This window comes from Gobius niger, assembly GCF_951799975.1.
Source record: "Gobius niger genome assembly, chromosome: 6".
In the NCBI taxonomy this organism is placed as follows: domain Eukaryota; kingdom Metazoa; phylum Chordata; class Actinopteri; order Gobiiformes; family Gobiidae; genus Gobius; species Gobius niger.
The window spans coordinates 6,281,113-6,301,357 of NC_136857.1; the positions used below are offsets into that span (position 1 = coordinate 6,281,113).

Consider the following 20,245-nt stretch of genomic DNA (forward strand, 5'->3'; position numbering starts at 1 on the left):
TGATGTTCTCAGACGGCACATAGTTCCACTTCGATCAGTGGGCTCCATCACACGAGGAGCTGCTAATGGAAATGTGAAAGTACCCGTTAGAAAAAAGACCTTTGGACAGTCAGCTTTTACTGTCCAGGGTGCTAAACTTTGGAACTCTTTGCCTCCTGAGCTGAAACAGGACTTAGATCAGGGGGCTTTTAAAAATGAACTAAAACATATTTTAGAAAGAGATCAAGTATGCAATCCTTTTTAGTCTGCACTTCCTTTGTGTAATGTCAGAAATAATTAATTAATGTTACTGTAAATGTATTTTTTGTACTTTCTGTGTGAATTTGAGAAGCCCTTCTAGGGACGGACATTGCAAATTAGCCTTGGCTATAAATGTTGTAGTGTGGTACATGTTTATTGTTCACACATGTCCCTATAAAATAAATGAATAAATAAATAAATAAATTCCAAGCTATGAGTAAAACACAAGAATAAAAATAACATATTAAAAGCTTTCGGCCTTGAATGAATCCAGAGTGGACTCCTCACTGCCCTGAGCTCTCACAGGAGCCTGGCGAAGCCTGGCGGAAAGGACCTAAAGCAGCGGTACCTGAAGTGTGGCCCGCGGGCCAAATGCGGCCCTCAGGCTTCTTGTTTAGATGGCACACATCGCCAGAGATGGTTTACTTTTATGACAAGTTTTATAATTCCACACTATTAAAACTTTAAAAAACTGACACTTTATTGTGAGACAGAGCAGCATTAAGGTTCCAAGCTCAACCTCTTAAAGCCCGTCTTAACCGAGTGCATTTTCCCCAGTTCAGCTTTACCCGAATCCATAAGGTCACAGCCTAGAGGCCAGTGCAACGCCGCATTTGAAAGCTAAGACCTACAAGATCTACGTTTTTGTCACATTTTTGTCGCAATTTGTCACTTTTTGTTGCTCTTTTGTTATTTATTAGTCACTTTTTTGTCAGGCTGTTGTCACTGTTCTGTTGCTCTTTCTTTCTTTTTTGTTACGTTTTCGTCACACATTTTTAAAAACTTTTTTTCCCCCACATTTTTCTCACTTTTTCATCACGTTTTTGTCGCTCTTTCGTGGCATTTTCGTTGCATTTTCATCCTCATTTTTGTCATTTTTTTTCAAGAAGCTTTAAGATTTGGGTAAAGCCACACTGGAGTAAATGTTGGCTCAGGTGAGGGTCACTATTTTGCGTTTTCGTCACACATTTTTCTCACTTTTTCATCACGTTTTTGTCTCTCTTTTGCTGCATTTTCATCCTCATTTTGTGGCTATTTTGACTCTTTTTTTCAAGAAACCTTTCGATTTGGGAAAGCCAAACTGGAGAAAATGTGCTCAGTTCAGATGGGGGTTAAGAGGTTAAATAGAGGTGTAGGGAATGGTTCAAACCTCTCTCTTCAGCTTCTTGTTGAACATTTGACTCTACTGACCTGTGACCCTCATTGCAGCAGGCACTCAATGGGGCCCTCGATGGAAACAGTTTGAACACCCCCGACCTAAACGTTTAGAGATGAATGACTTCTTGTGGGTATGAGGGACCAGGTGAGCAGGAGAATTTGGCTTTGAATACGGAGAATAATATACTATGTTGCAAATCTCAGCAATCTCGCGGTTTAATTGCAGTAATTTCGCCTTGCACTTTCATACGATGATTCATTTCAGCCGTCAAGTCGCTGTAAGGCCTTTTTGTAGCACAGCGTTCTCCATAACCAGGGCAGTGTTCAACAGCATTCATATGTTAAACACTTCTTGTACTGTACTTTCTTTAATAATGGCTGTGCGCCGCTCCTCTGCTCCAGCCCATTACGTGTGAATTCTTGTCATTGGCCTTACCCCTGTCTTACTCCTCCACTCTACAGCTCTCCCTGTAATAAGAAGTCTGTATTTACACCAATGCTGATTACTAATGCACAGGCAGCAGTGTGGGATGTGTCTATATCTCGCCTGCCTTCATGTCTGACACCTGCAGCTGGGAAATTAAATCACGCTTTGTCCCAGGGCACAGTTGTCTACTAGTGGGAGCATCTACAGTGGCTAAATATAGTCAATCTTTGGCAACTTTGTAGAAATGATTGAAGTTATCTAACTCTACTTTTACAGGCGTAGTGAGGTCAACATGGAGAGGTGGGAAGGGACTTGAAAGCCCACTGCTAAAATAGAAAATGTGCTTTCACAATTTCAAAATGTGGCTCAGTATTTAAAGGTGGATAGCTACTCCTACATATTGAGCTGCTATTACATTTAAAAACTCGGTTGGCTGCCTCGATTTAGGCAGCAGCAGAATGGATCATAACTGAGCACGCACTACACGCATATTTTGCCCAATTTTTTCCATAATTTCCAGTCTTCCCGAGTCGTGACTAGCTGACGTGTGGGGGGATCAACGACTGGATTCACGTTCGAGTCGTGTAACGTGGGCGGCAGAAAGATGCGACTAAACCCCAGTTGCAGCAAATCAAACATACTTGAATTTTAAGCCCGATTTTGGACGCACAGGAGAAGCGTGGGTGATTTTACCGTCCCAAAAGTGAACACACAGAATGCAGCGGCCAATAACACAGAGGAATACACAAAGAAAAATACCTTAGATACCTCGCCTTGCATAACAGTGGCTGCAACAACTAATTAATGGCCACAGCAAGCCCCACACTCACCACACCAAAACAGCACAACACTATATCACCGAAAGTAAACAACTTTTACCAGCGACATTCAAACCGCAAGCAGAGTTTAGCGGCATTTACTGTGTTCGGACATTTTAGCTAGTTTCTTCTCTCCGCCGTTACCGGGCTGATGTCCATCTCCTTTTCTTATTAAATCCATATGTCCCGCTTCTTTGTGTCGCCTACTTTTAGAGAGAACTAAAAGCAAGTTGAGAAAGACTTGTACCTGGTAAATGGTACAAAGTTACACAGTGCTTTTCCACCTACATTAGGCCCCCCAATAGCGCTTTACAGCAAGGAACCACACACCCATTCACACACCAGTGTACGCAGACACTGGAGGCAAGGTGGGTAAAGTGTCTTGCCTAAGGACACAACAACAGTGTACACCTTCAAGAGGCAGGATTTAAACCCTTGACCTATCCACCGATCATGAGATGACTCGCTCTACGAAGTGCGCCACTGTCAGCTTTGAAATTGCGCTGTGTTGATAGTCATCACATGACATTGCTGACCAATCCGGACACTCCCGCGCTCGCAAACAGTGGCAAATCTTTTCTGATCTGGGGTCAGTTTTCTCCTCCAAAGAAAGACATCAAGCGGGGAGAGGACAGGGACGCTTATGGGTGGATCACCAGTCGTCCTATTATTGCAATAATAAAGTGCAGATAGCAAGGGAAATGTGCATCTAATCGAAAACTATGAACACTATAATTTACAAAAATCTGAGGGTGGGATCACGTGGCAAAACGTTAAACCACAGTAAATCGTTTTTTTCTGGGGACACCGGTTTCCTCTCACAGACAGAAGCATCGCACTTAATGTCCAATGAGACACAAATGCACAAAAGCCCATACGTGCTTATATGAACATTTACCTCTGAGTTGAGAAAACAATTTAAAGCCTCCTCCAGAGCGATGGGTCAATAACTCTGTGAACGTATATCAAATTGGTATATCCTGTATTTGCAGAGATGGAAAAACTAGGGCTGTTACTATAGACATATATAAAAACGTGACTGTATGTCTGAACAGTCAAAAGTCCTCAAACTTGCAGAAAGAAAAAGGTCATGAAAGCCATGAATGGTATATGCAAATTCATACGTTTGATGTGCAAGCAAACATAATTCATCAGTGTCTTAGTGACGGAATCATTACTGCAAATTTATAGGAGCGAGCAATGAACAGCTAATAGGGCAGTGAAATTACATTGCATGGGAGTAAAGCATTTAATTGTGTCGCTATATGTTCTCTATGAACTCGTTGGAAAAAAATAGGAAACCTATCACAGACCAGCTGTAATTTGGCCGAATTTGCAATTAACATTTTCTATCTACATGTACCGGGTGTACTTGGTAGAGTGAATAGTGAAAAAACTGCTAGCTTGAACTTACTTATCTCAGTGCAATATTAGGAGTTAAAGCTAAATAGGTCACATCCAATTTGAAGAAGAGAGAAAAATCACTTTCAAAGGTCCTATGTCATGCTTTACTCAGGCTTTTGCAGCTACTGTTCAGTGAATATACAGGATTACGGAATAATGTGCAGATGAAACGGGGGAAAAAAAATGTGTTTTATCTAATAGGCTATAATGTGCTGCATGGTTACTCCTCCTTCTCACTCCCCTCTGACTTCCACTGCCTCCTGTCTTTGTTTACTACACGCCTGTACCCTGGCTGTGTGTAGTATTTCCTCAGTCAATGCAAACACTATTGAGGCCCAAGCTTCTCCATTCGCCCCTTTGCCTCCCCAAAGCACACACTCTCAACAGAGTGGAGTGAGGCTGGAGTGCCTTTCCTCTATGTCTTATCCACGTTAGGAAATTATAAGTACATGACGTGAAGCGCGATGTTGTATTGGGACGTTCCATGAGCTCAGCAGCCACCACCCTCATCACTCTGCTTTAGCCCTGACAGTTAAAAAGACGCCTTCGTTTATTACAGCAATCTCACTGCATGAAAGACATACTGAACATGTCTTAATCTGTGAGTGCTGTGATTTCGTTTCTTCACGGCAGGCTTCAGTCGACTTGAGTAATGCTTCACTTTCATTTTGAATCCACCTCCGCTGTTGTGTTACAGTATTTGGGCCCCAAATAAATGACAGAATGTGTATGAGTAAAATCTGCGGGAATTATCCATTTTTGCACAAACTACCTGTTTTGCACATGAGCAAACGCTTGGCAAATGACCCTCTAACTGTTCCTGTTTTGCAAATTATAAACAAGCTTTTGGGGTAAATTTGGAGAACTTTGTACTGTCCCATCTGCATAATACTCCACAAAGGTTTAGTGAATAAATCAGTTATAGTGGTCGTGGTACGTAACTGGAGATGTTGCTGTGGTCTTCAGGCAATTAAAGTCACATCGGTGTTATTAAAGGTATTATGCTTTCACTAATATCAAACACATCTTATACCTGATGTTACATTTATTTTGTTAGAAAATGCGGCTTTGATCCAAAATGGTTTATTCATAGTTAACCGCTTTCTCGGTTTCAGGTAAGACACGCATCGCAAATTGCCTCTGTCCCTTAAGATCCTCACTCCTCGTGATTAACAAGCACTGATCCCTCTGTGGATGAAGCTGCACGCTGGCAGACGTTGCTGCTCGTGTTAGAATGGGCTGCAGTGCATTGTTTCAGTGGATATTGCTGCTTCTCGGTGCGCTGCGAAGCAGAGTTATTTTACTTATTGCGATGCTGAGTAGTAGGAATGGAACTTCCTATAGGGCCACGGGAATGGCCAAGGCTATGAACAAATAAACAGCGACATTGTGGAACCTGAGAGTGTGAATGACATGTTTGAATGACCCAAAACACAACATTGACGCAAAAAAATGTATGGTTGAAAGCTTTATAGAAGAACTAAGAACTTTACCTTAATAAATCCTTTTTGTAGTCCTTCTGGGAGCAATACAAGTGTTGATGGGATGATTGGGGGTCTTTCATCTCCCTTTGGTGTCTCTGGCCAGAAAACTACAATTGCAGCTTTCCCTACACCGGGTTAAAGGCACAATACACACTAATAGAATTACGAAGAAGGCTGAGCTAACTAAAGCTAGCTGCGGGCTAGCACCACTTTAGCGGTGTTTACAGCCAAGTTTGAGTGAAGAAAAATATCTCCATTGTGTAAATGGGTTGTGGCACAATGTACAATATCCCTCTCTCCCTTTGTCTCTTCTGTCAGCGTAGTATTTACTCTCACGAACAATTAATGAGTAAATAAAAAAGCACAACATGCTATGACACCTGCAGTGGCGCTTATGGCCTCTAGGGGCATGAGTTGATTTTGCATTATACCCATTCCTTCTTTAATACCACTACTAGACAATCTCAGAGTTCATTTGCGGATCTTCAACATTTCCGAGTGCTACATCTACAATAATACTCCAATTATGTTCAGGGATCATTATTTATCAGCAACCTGATCACTCATCTTGCTCGCAATTCGAAAAAAAAAGAAGAAAAAAAGATCAGAATCAGCATATAAACAGTGGACATTTCTCCCACCCCCATTGTAATTAAACATTACCAGCCTACAGAATGCTGGGATGTCATATGAAACTCATGGAGGAGCATTGACTCTCACCCAAAGCTCACCCAGCCTTGACTAGTCAGACTCATTACTGCCACTGACTTGGCTAACACCGCGTCCTGTGCAGGTTAGGCATGTGGCCCCACTCATTGTGTTCTCCATGCAGAAACCACCCATACGCACGCGCTCAACTCCCCACTAATGAAATGCTCCATCTCTGTCAAAGTGCCGCCATTTTCACGATCTATTAACCCCCAAACATTCATTGCTCTGTTATGCATTATGTGCCATTGACTCAGACACTGCTGTCCTCAGGCGCTTTTTCCAAGGTTCATCTAGTCACCAACGCCAGTATTTTACCGCCCAAATGATCTCCTTGTTGCATATTTTCCGAAATCAGACAAACAAGAAATATGAACTAAAAAGAATGTTCTTTAAGTCTCAATTATGCATGATGTGTCCACTTTAACCATTGCAATCTGCTGTGTTTTATGTAATAGGAATCCCTGCTATATTGTACAAGAGATTCGGGCGGATCCCAGGGCAATGTTCAAAGAATTGTTCAAAAAATCATTTCCTAAGTAATTTGCCCACCTTGAATCGCGGTGCCGGGGCTACTTGAATGGTCACTGAACGCAATGGCTCGTTACTTTGATGATGATGCGTTTGCAGGGTTCAGCAGGCAGCCTCCTCCACTGAAAGTTGCTCTCTACAAAAAGGGCCAGGGGCTGCGAAATGTGGGATAATCTCGACCAGCAGATTGGTGGTGGCAGCGCATGTTAAGTGTTTATTGGTATTTGGACCAGTGTGTTTTGGCCAAGGGGAGCAAAAATAAATCATAACTTTGCGAGGAACTTGGATGATGCCGTGCGACAAGTGGGGGAAGTAAATGTAATATTGTGCAAGCCTAAATATATTCATTAAATACAGAGCAGTTAATCTGGACTTGTTTCTCCGCAAGTATCAAAAATGAATATGGCAAAATCTGGAAAGACAAGAAATATAGTGTTGGTTAAATGTGTTAATCAGGGTGTAGTAACAGAAGGGGTGATTAGAAAGCTCATTTAGAACAGCGATTAGTCATGCAAATACACGAGCATATTGTTTGTATTGAGTGTTGTCTTTTACATTCAAATCAACACATTTTCTCTTGGCTTTTGGGCGCCAAGTCCAAGCATCTGCCCTGCTTTCTGTGTGGAGTTTACGAGGTCTCACTGTGTCTGTGTGAAGCCCAGTTTCAGCACAAAACATACACAATAGGCCAATTCTCCAGCAAAGTACCACTGTATGAACCAATATCTTGAAAAGGCATTGCGCTGCAGTTTACAGTGTTCCTGAAAGTTTTCCCCGGCAGCAAAGGAGGATGGACAGACTTCCTTATAGCAGGGGTTGGCAAGTTTGCTCAGTCCCGGGCCGATTTTTGTCATAGACGGAGGGAAAAACCACACATTATCCCAAACTCAAGTTTTTCTATGTACAAATAGCAACGTTGTTCCTCACATAGATCAGACAGGGTGGTCTTGTGGTCCTCCGATGAATGGGTTGCGTTCAAGTAACATCACAACATTCTAAAGAGCCTATAGTTTAAAGCAGTACTAAGTAACTCTTGCCCCTAGAGGCCATAAGCACCACTGCAGGTGTCGTAGCATGTTAAGTTTTTTTACTCATTAATTGTCCGTGACAGTAAATACTACACTGACAGAAAAGACAAAGGGAGAGAGGGATGTTGTACATCCAATTACACAATGGAGATACTTTTTTTTTCACTCAAACTTGTCTGTAAATACTGTTTAAGTGGTGCTAGACCGCAGTTAGCTTTGCTCGTTAGCCTGTTAGCTTCTTCTTCGTGATTCCATGAGTGTGTATTGGTAGGCAGGAAAGCTGCAATTGTGGTTTTCTGGACAGAGAACCCAGCAACACAGCAATTTTTTTGTTTTGTTTATGGTTTATTTGGTAGGGACAGTGCAAGTTAATGAACAAGCCACACCGGATTGTAGCCTTAGGCTAATTTTCATCCGTCGTCCCCCATGCGCACTCTCAAACACACTCCCATACATCCTGGCCTATTGTACATGTGTTATAGCAATAAACTAATGTCTAATTATTTCTTCATCAAGGTGTTCAGATATAAAAAATAATGTGGCAGGTTTGTGAATCCAGTCACTACCAAATACTGATGAGGTACAACATATGACAATTTTCATTTTGGAGATTATGACATCATCACATTATAAAACGTGAACACAACCTACTGTTTTTCTAATAAACTATATCTTATGTATTTTAAGGTTTCTAATGTTTGTTTTGTGCAATCATATCCATAGCCATTCATGCCATTAAATTCAAGTTTATTTGTAGAGCATTTAAAAACTATTTCAGTCGACCAAAGTGCTTCACAACAACAATTTGAGACAGAGATAAAATAAATATTAAACACAACAGACTGGCTAGTTTTAGGGGGCCAAGGAGAAGAGATGTGTTTCAGTCTAAAAACTTGAAATGTTCAACAGACTGAGAGGACAATAACCATTCAGAACCTTTCCCCCAAAATCTTCCTTAACTCTGACGCTCTCCATACAGGTTTGGAACTGGCACAATGAAAAAAAAAAAAAAAAAAAACAAGCTCACAATTTCCCACACCTGACCTCTGTATGCGGCCATGAATATTTACCCAAACATTAAAGTCACAGTTTAAATGTTACAGTGAGTTATAACATGGCTAGATAAAGGCCATAAAACAGGCGCGGGGCCAGGCAGAGCATTGTCTCACCCTCCAGCTGATAAAGTGGGATGCACAGGATCATTAAAGCCTAATGCCATTCCGTGAGGGTCAGCCGGTGCGCTAATGAAAATATACATCCTCCCAGACGCCCTGCCAAACGTCTTGTTCAGGAGTTGATGCTAACTATCGCCTTAGAGAGTAAAAATCAATGACGTGTTGGACTGTAACATCATACTGAACAGGTCGACGAACAAGAGGACTTCACAAAGAAGGAGCTGAACATGGGATTTTGACTTGAAAAGAATATCTAGATATTTATAGGAGTTCATTAATTGTTCGACGCTACTGTTTCATACCTTTTCTTTTACAATTACAATCTTTGAGCCTCTGTGCAGGGGAATATTCTTGTGTGTTTTATCATTAGGCCACAACAGCAGTGTCAAACCACAGGGGCAATGTATCTTTATTTTTGGACACAAATGATTGCCCTGAGTAGTCATTACCAAAATGATGTCGCTTTGCATATGGAGCTAACTGCACTTACTGTGAAGTCAATTAAATATATATTTTTGGTTTGGCGAACATTTATTTATACCTCAAATTTCTGGATGACTAACATCGACTTCCGGTGCTGTTTCTATGCAACTATACATTCCTCAATGACTTGGCTATTATATATGCATCATTCCTTGTGATCATCATTTGTGTAGCCCTCAATATTAGAGCTTTCATCTTTGTCTATTTAGGTTTCAGCTTCATGCAAACATAATACAGTACTGTGTTTCTTTTCATTTTGAGAAGTCTAACACAAGCTCTACTTATCTGCACCATGAAACAGTCAGCACAATTCCAACATCATTTCATGGCTGATATTGCACTTTGGACATCTTAGAGGCATCATCCCAACTCCACTCATTGTAACAGCTTAGCCTCTACTCACTGTGTTCTCATCTTCCTTCGGTGAGATGAGAGACACTTTCAGCTCACTTTAGCACAGCTTAAACAAAATAATATCATGAAAACCCCTTCGGTGAATTGGTTTTGGCTGGCCGTCCCGTCGAACAAGCCTAATCTATTTAAAAGAGGTTGAGAGACTGCTAATATAAATGAGTGCGCCTGGCCATCTGAGGATCGGTCTTCATTACTGAAGAGAGTTCCTATTAGGCGCCTATCAAGATGGCGGAGACTGTGGGGGGGGAATTACGCATGTCACAAGAGAAAGTGTAAGTTCAACAGCGCGCGGCAGAGGTAGGCACATGCCACAGCGCAGTTTAGCTCAAAGAACAATGAACAGCCTAAATCAATGGACTGCAGTGACAGGGCCCATGATTGCTGCATGCAACACAGTGTACCAGGTAAGAGCCAGTACTCATGGCTTCTCTGCGCAAATCACGATCCCTACTGTGGTAATCATTTTGTATCCTGACTTGAAAAAATTAGTTGCAATCTTATCTTTACCCAGTCATAGTAAAGTGAAGTCCATTATTTGAACCTTTTTTTTGGATACATCAGAATATTGTTTTTGAATTTCTTAATGATACATTATGTGCAGGACTGTCAAGATTTATATTTTTACGGTGGGTCCTTGACTGCAGGCCTATTATGAAATGAGACTTTGCAACTCAATAAACTTGGAAACTCTCAGTTTGGGTTGGATTGAACTCTTGCAGCACTAAGGGCAAAAGGCTTCAATGCTTCAGAGGTCACAGCTCTCCCATGTGTTATATAGGCATTTTAATTGGACCACTTCTGTTGTTTTACCTGGCTTGCATTGGAGAGAATTGATTTATTGACCAGCAGGGTAGGTGAGGTGAACCCTTTTCCCATTGCCCTTTCACTTGAAAGAAGAAAAAGCCCATATGCGCAAGTGGCTTACAAGTCTGATAAGCAGAGCAGATTTTTCTCAAGGTATGGGACTCTCGGGCACGCAAAAGCCTTTTCTAAACTATGGTTCACACACAGAAGGCATACAATATGCAATTTACTATACAGTATTTATGTTATGCAGTCATCTATTCTGCAGATGTTCTCCTAAGATTTGTATTGTGAAATGTTATTATTCTATCTGATATAATGGGGTAGTGAACTTTGATGCTGTGGTTAGCGCTCTCACCTTACAGTCAGAGGGTCGCAGGTTAAAACCTGAGCTAGGTGGTGCCTTTCTATGTGGACTTTGCAAGTTCTCTTTGTATCTGCATTGGTTTTCTCCAGGTATGCTGAAATTTAGACTATGAAATCTCACTGGGACTACTAAAGACAAACAAACAAATATATTACTTTTGAGGCTAAAACAAATACTCTATAGCAGTGTTCAACACCCAGAGGTATAGAAAAACCCTTGGGGACCGCTGCCCTACCGTTCGTATGGTGAACATTTTCAATGGATCTGTCAGTGACGTAAATGTTCTCACATTCATGCAGCAATAATGATTTTCTGAAATATTTTACCGTCTTTATTCACCGGCAAGATGTTGCTTTGAGCTGGTGCCATCCTCAAAACCCCTCATCTCTATTTTAATGGAAGGATGAGGTCATGGCGAAGAAAAAACATCTTCTGTGAATATCTTTTTTCAGATTCAATTCATGCTTTGTGCGTGTGCCCTAGCACTTCTGACCAACGTGTAATCTATTGCCAAGGTTACTGCCAATGCCATCTCCTTCTTCCTTGCTGCTTCTTTATGGCTGATAATTAACTTGATGTAATGACTGGACTCCTTTGAGGCAGCAGTGCTAATTAACAAACAAGGAACTGTTATTTTCAGGTTGCTCACATATGAAGAGGGTGATAATTGTGCTAAATGGGATGCATACAGCTTCGACAGGAGTCTGTATCTGCAATCACACTTGAGAGATTCAACACTGTATTTTTAGGAGTCAGTAAGAGCTGCTTGAATATGACATGGTAAAGATGGCATTCATTCGCTAGATTTAATTCAGGTCTGCAACTACACAAAGGTCTCCAACAAGGATGTTAAAATGGTAAATTGCGATGTTTTGTGTTACCTGATACAATCACATAAAGGTAAAGGGCCAATCTCAACGGCCTGGAGACTAGTTGGAGACTCGAGTTGCCGCTGGTCATGGAGATGCCTCTGAGATAAGCCGAATCTCCAGGTAGTCTCGGTGAAAACAGGTTTGACACTGCATGGAGACTTGAAAACGTCTCTGTCTAGTTTCCGAGAGGTCTCCGCGGTTTTAAGCAGTTGTGTCGCAAAAACTGTTTGTTGTCCTCAACCTGTGAGACATTTCTGTGACATCCGTGCAAGAGTCGTATGGAGTTTCTTTGAGATCTCCTTGGTATCCGACAGGTCTCTGATACATTGCAGGGACGTCACAGAAATGGCTCACAGGTTGAGGACAACAAATAGTGTTCGCAACATTACCACAGCCGCATGAGACCACGTAGACCTCTCGGAGGCCATGCAGAGACTGAAATCGAACCTATTCGTTACCTACTCCAGGTAGCCGTTAAAGGAACAGGCCACGATTTTTACATACTGTGATATATTCTTGCCTAAGCTTAGACGAGTTGATGCGTACCTGTCTGGTCTTTGTGCGTGCCCTTAGTAACCCAAAACGACCAAAGATGTTGTTAGCATTTGGCCTCTCCCAATGTATTCCTCCAACGGAATACAATCCAAACGGGGGTGAAGTTGGAAGGTACCACGCTCTTCCATGGGCAAAGACCAGACAGGTGCGCATCAACTCGCCTAAGCTCAGGTAAGAACATATCACAGTATGGAAAAAACGGTGGCCTGTTCCTTTAAGACAACCAGGAGACTCGGCTTTTTACCAGGGGACGTCACGGAGACATCTCCTAGTCTCAATGTTTTTGCTGTGAGCGGCTCAGCTCTCCTCAGACATGACTGTAACTTTAGCGGGAGTGGGTACGTCTGCAAGATTAAAATACGCTAGGTCCTCATCCAAATCCATTCTTTGATTATTCCCTGCAGTAATAGTATTTTTCTGTGTCGAGCTGGTCAATAGGAGCATGTTTTGCACTAATGGCAACAGTATAGTCCAAAATGTTACGCAGTGTCTCTTTAAGTAAATGAAACTCATGAGATTCAGCATTGTTAGTTCTGTTGGGAATACTATAATATAAATTATTCGTTGCTGTGTATGCCATGTTGTAAAACATTTACACACATCCCAAAGATCAGATTAATACAGTGGAACATGCTTTTGTAGTCACTTGCATTAAGACACGACTCTTTTGTAACTTCAGCTCAACTCTTTTGACAGTATAAAGATATAGTCGCAAAGGCAGATGTGTTTTCACGGTGTGACTCTCCATGCCTCCCTCGCTACCTGTCTCTCCGTGTGCTGCTTGTTGCCAGGGGTTGTGCCAGCTCACCGCCCCTGCTCTGCGCTCTGAGCGTGTGCCAGCAAACAGGTCCTGGGGTGATGAGGGGGAGGCAGCCAGGCTAAATGTCTACTCCTTATAGCTCCAAAGTTCGGTGTAAACTGCATCAAGTTGGAACTCACAGCCCCGAAAAAAAAAAGAAAAAAAAAAAGAATCCATAGTTAGATCGTTTTTATTTGGCTGCGATGCTCATGCTTTTGTGGTCTTCTAAAAGCTTTTTTACACTGTGATTGGTCTGAATACGCCAACAACAGCTATAACTTTAGCAGCAGGCTGACCACGTGAGTACTAATTGCAGTTTTAAGAGGTACTCAGGAGATAATAAAAAGCACTGTTGTTTCCAATGTCGCTACTGGTCTTTCAGAGTCTGCAAAAGGACCCAAGTGAAGTGTTGTTCTTTTGCCACAACACATTTTTCACACAGTTTTCAATGTAAACCAATGCAAGACACAGATATAGATGAATATTTACTGTTAATTCAATGGCTCTGCACCAAATCTATACAATACAGGCGCAGCTTACTGAAAAATGTCAGGCGCCTTTACATGGAAGTGTATGTGGAAAATGATACAACATGCTTTATTAATACCAAAGGAAATTCAGTTTATCAGCAGCACACATTAGTCACACTTAAAAACAACAGATTTAAAAAAAAAAGACTTAAAGGACAGTTAATAAATAGGACAGTGCAGGGAGACAATAAAAAAGTACTGTAGAGCTATCATTCCTCCCACTGAGCCCCTCCCACACAAGGATTTGTTTTGAGGAGCTCACAACACTGACTTGATTAAAAGCCTTAAATATGGCGTTTTTGGAGAGCGCCTCTGTCAAGAAATTGTCCGTCTCTTGCTAGGAAGAGACAAATTGCAGAGAGCGTAACTTACACTGGGGTCTTTGATAGTTGAAGGGGGTGCTCAATCCACTGAACCTTAAAAAGAAGATCAGATTATGGGGTAAATTCTATACTACTTCTGCTCCATAGCACTATATCAAAGAGGTGGCTGCAATCAAACATTTTGCTTCAGAATAGGATAGTCTGTTTTGTTCCTGTAGGGAAATTGGTTCTCATTTCCCCTCAATCCCTCCCTGAATTTGACAACTACAAATACCACCTTCACCAGATTTAAAAAGAAACACTAAAACTTGCAGCTCTCGGTTTTCATAAACATCCACAGAATTTAGTATAACTTTCAGAGTTCATTTTTGTCAGACACTAGGATTAGAGATGTTGAAATCTTTACCTTTACATGTTTCAGCCGCCATCTGCAGGTCGTCATCAGAAGTATGTGAAGTGAGGCAGCTTTTACATCCGAAGGACAGAATACAACAAGAGGAAAAATGCAATTTCCGACATAAATCATGAAACAGGGCGAGCTTTCCACATGAGAAAAAAGGAGCATCAAACTGAATGCGAAAACAGAAACCATGGGACGACAAATAAAGAAAAGGCAGAACGGGAGGCTGTTTCAGACCATTGTAAAATTAATAATCACCTCGTGGACTGAGATCTGAAACAAATTCAAGCGCTGGCTAAAGCCATTGAAATCAGGCGACGGAGCACCGCTATAATCAACTGTGACGAAAGAGCGTTTCTCCTGTCTCACACCTGGGACACACTTCTCCAGAGTTCACACCTCCGTCGCCCTGAGACCACCGGGCAGCAGGGGGCGTGGCCAATCTGATGGACCTGTCAGGACCGTCAGACTGGCCACGCCTCGGGAGGAAGAACAGCTGATAAGTCACACTTCACCGCACGCCGGTGATACTTCTGATGACGGCCTGCAGATGGCGGCTGAAACGTGCAAAGGTAAAGATTTCAACATCTCTAATCGTAGTGTCTGATGAAATGAACTCTCTACTAAGCTACTAAACACATCTCGACTACTTAAAAAACAACTTTTCCAAAAACCTAGCCTCGCTTTGTAAATCGATGAACAATTTCTTGCGCCTCAATGCAAACTAGTACCTACTTGTGCACCCTTTTCCCGCCTGACCTTCTAATTAAATTAATAGGACGGCTGTATTCATTCGCTGATTGAGCGTGCTGCCACATCTGAAAGTATAGCTGTGGAAGGCTGTCGGATGAAAAGATAAGAGGCCTGTGCTTGTGGAGTGGGCACATCTCCTCGGGGAAGCATCAGGATATATCTTTTGCTTTGAAGCTCTGCAGGGCTGTACAGGGTTCAGCCAGCTGCCAGTTTAATGGATTGAGGAGAGCCCTTCAGACATGCCACGGAGACGCAACAATTTGTGCTCTTGGTTTAGGAGTTGAGAGATGGTAGCAACTGTTGAGTCCCTCGCCACCACTTTTTCATCGCATGCCTGTCATTCTGCCGGGGATGGATGTAACAATTATAGCGACATCGAGATGGAAAAAAGTCTCATATTATGACAGTGGTGCGGTTGATGATAAGCACTTCAATATAAAGAAGCGACATTGCAAAAGTGAAACTAGACCATGATGCTCTCTCAGTGTCAGTGCAGCCAACACAAAACAATCCTGTTATAAAACATTTAATCTTTTTAACAATTAATGAAGTTTGTCATGAGATTTTTAGAGAAAATGTGAAATATGAATCTTCCCCACTTGTTACAATATATGAAAGATTTATTGGCTATCATCAAGAGATAACTCAATTTTTACTTATTTATATATTATCTGCATACTTTTTTTTTTTTCTACTTCATGGCACATTATGTTGTAGAACTTAAAATCAGGTTACTGCAAAGACTTAAACACCATGTAAACAGTGTTGCATGCCGCTGGCAAAAAACTACAAATTACAGCCCTTTAACATTGCACTAAAAGAAAATCTGCTAAATGCGTGAGGCTCCAAATGATATGAATCATGATCTTTGAAGTAAATACATCAGAGCTTCAAGGGCTGTAGCGAGGTGAGTCATATACAAAGTGTAAGTATTGCAAACACATTTGCACAAAGCGAGTTTGAGGCATTACTAGATTGACATTGAGGATGTTTTCATATGTACTCACAAACATTCACACATGGGAGAGGTGGGTGACGATTCTTGCCCAAGGACACAACGGCATACAAAGACTGAGTTACAGTGGGTTGCATAAGTATCGCCCCCTCTTTAACTTTTTGATATTTTGCCACGTTATGGACCACAAACATAGATATATTAAATTGAAAATTAATGTGAAAGACACACACTAAATGACACAATATCATGAAGTGAAATAAAATTTATACATGATTTTGAATTATTTTTATTTTATAAAACTGAAAAGCCTGATGTGCATAAGTACCGGCCCCCCTTGTTTTTTAGTGCAACCAATTGCCTTCAGAAGTTGCCTGATGATTTCTGAATGATCACATGTTGACCCAAATACCAAATACTAACACGAAATAGAGTCTATCTGTGTGTAATCTAATGTCAGTTCAAATACAGCTGCTCTGTCAGCATCATGAAGTCCAGAAACACACCAGACAGGTCCAGGACAAAGTTATTGAGAAGTATAAAGCTGGGTTAGGTTATAAAAGATTTCCAAAGCTTTGAAAATCTCTCAAAGTACAGTTAAATACACCATCCAGGAATGGAAAGAGCATGGCATCACTGCAAACCTACCAAGACCCGACCGTCCTCCTAAACTTACTGACCGAACAAGGACAGCACTGACCACAGCTGTTACCAAGAAGCCTATGATGACCCTGGATGAACAGCAGAGAGCTACAGCTCAGGTGGGGGAAACTGTACACAGGACAACTATTAGTCGTACACTGCAAAAATCTGGCCTTTATTGAAGAGTGTCTAGAAGAAGCCATTTTTGAAAGAAAACCATAAGAAGTCCTGTTTGCTGTTTGCCAGAAGCCACATGGGCGATACAGCAAACATGTGGAAGAAGGTGCTTTGGTCAGATGAGACCAAAGGCCAGATTTGTGCAGTGTACGACTAATAGTTGTTCTGTGTACATTTTCCCCCACCTGAGCTGTAGCTCTCTGCAGTTCATCCAAGGTCAACATAGGCTTCTTGGTAACAGCTCTAGTCAGTGCTGTCCTTGTTCGGTTTATTAAAAAAAAATCAAACTCATGTATAAACTTCATTTCACTTCACGATTGTGTGTCACTTAGTGTGTGTCTTTCACATAAAATTTCAATTAAATATAATTATTTTTATGGTCCATAGCGTGGCAAAATGTTGAAAAGTTAAATTGGGACCGATGCTTATGCAACCCACTGTATATTGTGACTTAGGTTCAGTAACAATGATTTTACCTGCTGTTATTGCATTGCCTTGTTAGGACCTTGTGTTTGCTTGTTGTGCATTGCTTGTCTGATTGTCTCTCTCGGAAAATATAATCTGTATTCACTTTATTGAGGATTTATATGTTGTAGTGCACGGTGTGTTGTCTTTTTGGGAATGATCTTTACCACCAAATTAAGTTATTAAACTAACGGCAAAAACCATCCTAAATTGACCAAATGCTATAATAGCCATGGAAACAAGTGTCCAACACCACTAATGCTGCTCTCAGTCCTTGAAATGTGTTTATTTGAGCTGAAATTTGGGAGCATTAGAGCTTATCAAACCCACTCTAGAGCTACGAGATAGCCTCCTCATAACGCTAATGGACTTCAAATTTCTCCTTAATGGTGATAATAATGCGGAAATGTCATACTGCAAAACAATCTGGGACTGGCTTTTGTAGAGGCGGAGAGAGGCGCAGTCTTCGCGGACTTTATGGACTGCACACAGTGGTGTATGAAACCTTTATGAGACCCACCTCCTTCATGTTCAAACAGCTGGAGGCTCTGTGTCTCCCAGGAAGGACAGGCATCTCACGACACACTCCTGCTCCATTGGGGCGCCATGTTGGGAGGGGCTGTGGAAAGACATAACAGGCCAGGCATTTAATATTCATATAGTTTTCAGATTCTGGAATGTCATGGTGTCCCTGGATAAGAGCCAGCAAAACGCCGTTGTTTCCTATACATTTCTATGAGCAATATCCTAAAGAAGAATCTACAAAGACAAAAAAATGTCCTTTATATGAATGAAAAGATTCCGCAATTTCAAAGTACAAACAAGTGCTATTATTGACTACATGCTACATAAACAAATACAAAACAATTGGAGACATAAACAGCATAAATGGACAATTAGCTCGAGTGACTTGCCATAATGAAGACAAGCAGACCAAAAGTACTGTATATCAGCATCCACTTATCTTATCTATAGCACATTTTATAAACAAGCGTTTCCAAAGTGCTGCACATAAGATTGATAATATAATATAATATGAATCAAAAAATAAAGTCAAGAGAAACCAAACCAATCCATCAATCAACTAGAAACATTAAAGCAATACTAAGTAACTTATTTACCTTAATAAATCCTTTCCGTAGTCCCTCTGGAGGTAATACAAGTGTTAATGGGATGATTGGGGGGTCATCTCCCCCTGGTGTCTCTGGCCAGAAAACCACAATTGCAACTTCACTGCCTACGGGTCGGAGTCACCATTACAAACTAATAGAATCACAAAGTAGAAGCTAACAGGCTAACGGGCAAAGCTAACTGTGAGCTAGCGCCACTTAAATAGTATTTACAGCCAAGTTTGAGTGAAAAAAAAAATCTGCATTGTGTTATTGGATGTACAATATCCTCTCCCTTTGTCTTTTCTGTCAGCGTAGTATTTACTCTCACGGCCAATTAATGAGCAAAAAAAAACGTAACATGCTGCGACACCTGCAGTGGTGCTTATGGCCTCTAGGAGCTCTAGGACCTCTAGAACCTCTAGGAGTTACTTAGTACTGCTTTATATAGTAAACAAAAAACCTCACACACACATAAATGATTAAAACACATAAATAAGATACAGTAAAAAGTTCAAAACAATCAAAGAAAAGACACAGAGGACCACACAACTCACATGATGTTAAAAGCCCGAGAATAAAAGTAGGTTTTAAGACAAGACACTAAAACACTCCACTGTGGCGGTTGTTCGGATGTGGAGAGGAAGAGAGTTTCACAGCTTAGGGCCGACATCGAAGAATCCTCTGTCCCCCTGGTTTTAGAGATCAAACAAAACATCTGTTCTGGGGAAAATGCTTTATCATTCAATCTTTATTAATCTTTATTAAGGACACAAGTGAGAACACATGATCCATATTTATGTTTAAAAGAAAAATATTAAAACACTGCAGATCATTGCAGCAACAAAACAAGGCACCAGCAATTCTCTAGCTGCCACACACATAAAGACACGAGCGCCAATGATTCCACATTTTTGACGTGAATCTCATTGAGCTGATCACAGGACACACCAGAGTCCGTATAATGCCGTTCTGAGAGTCGCTCAGTCTACACATAAATTTAAAATAACAATGACGAAGTGCAGCAGGACAAGAGTGAGCTCCACAGTCAGCAAACATCTGACTCGCACTACAATGTCTGGGCATTTTTAACAGCAGCCTCATAGAGTCATTATATGCAACTGTGAGCCTCTGCAAGCTGGACTTTTTAAAACTTCGCCACAGCTGTGCAGTGTACAGAGGAGAACAAAAAGCTTTAAACAGAGTCACTTTGACATCTACAGAACACATATAGAGTTTCCTGACCAGCATGTTCGATTGACCATACAGTTTACACACCTGCCTGTGCATGTCCCGGTCATCAGTAAGATCACTACAGATATAATGACCCAAATCCATCGAGCAAAAAAAAAAGTCCTTGTGTCACATGATAGCAACGTATGAATAACATGCACTTTGTTTCAAAATGATTCCAGCTGCTATCGATTATAAACCCACAAAAGTGGGTATATAACTTGATGAAGCCACTGTCTGCAACCAAAAAAAAAAGCAAAATGATGAATCAACATTGTAACAGAGTCCAAAAATGATTCAATGAATTTGGCAGGAATATCTCAATCTGTCTGCTATTCTGGTTGTGCAAAAATGAATGTAGATTTTAAAGTGTGATCAGAGAAAATACAGT

General features: G+C 41.2%; 1 protein-coding gene across 2 annotated transcripts in view; it reads left to right on the forward strand.

The window, feature by feature from the left end:
* Positions 1-20,245, forward strand: part of LOC306963930 (metabotropic glutamate receptor 4-like) — a 169,988-nt gene that overhangs the window by 11,594 nt on the left and 138,149 nt on the right. The window lies entirely within an intron of this gene.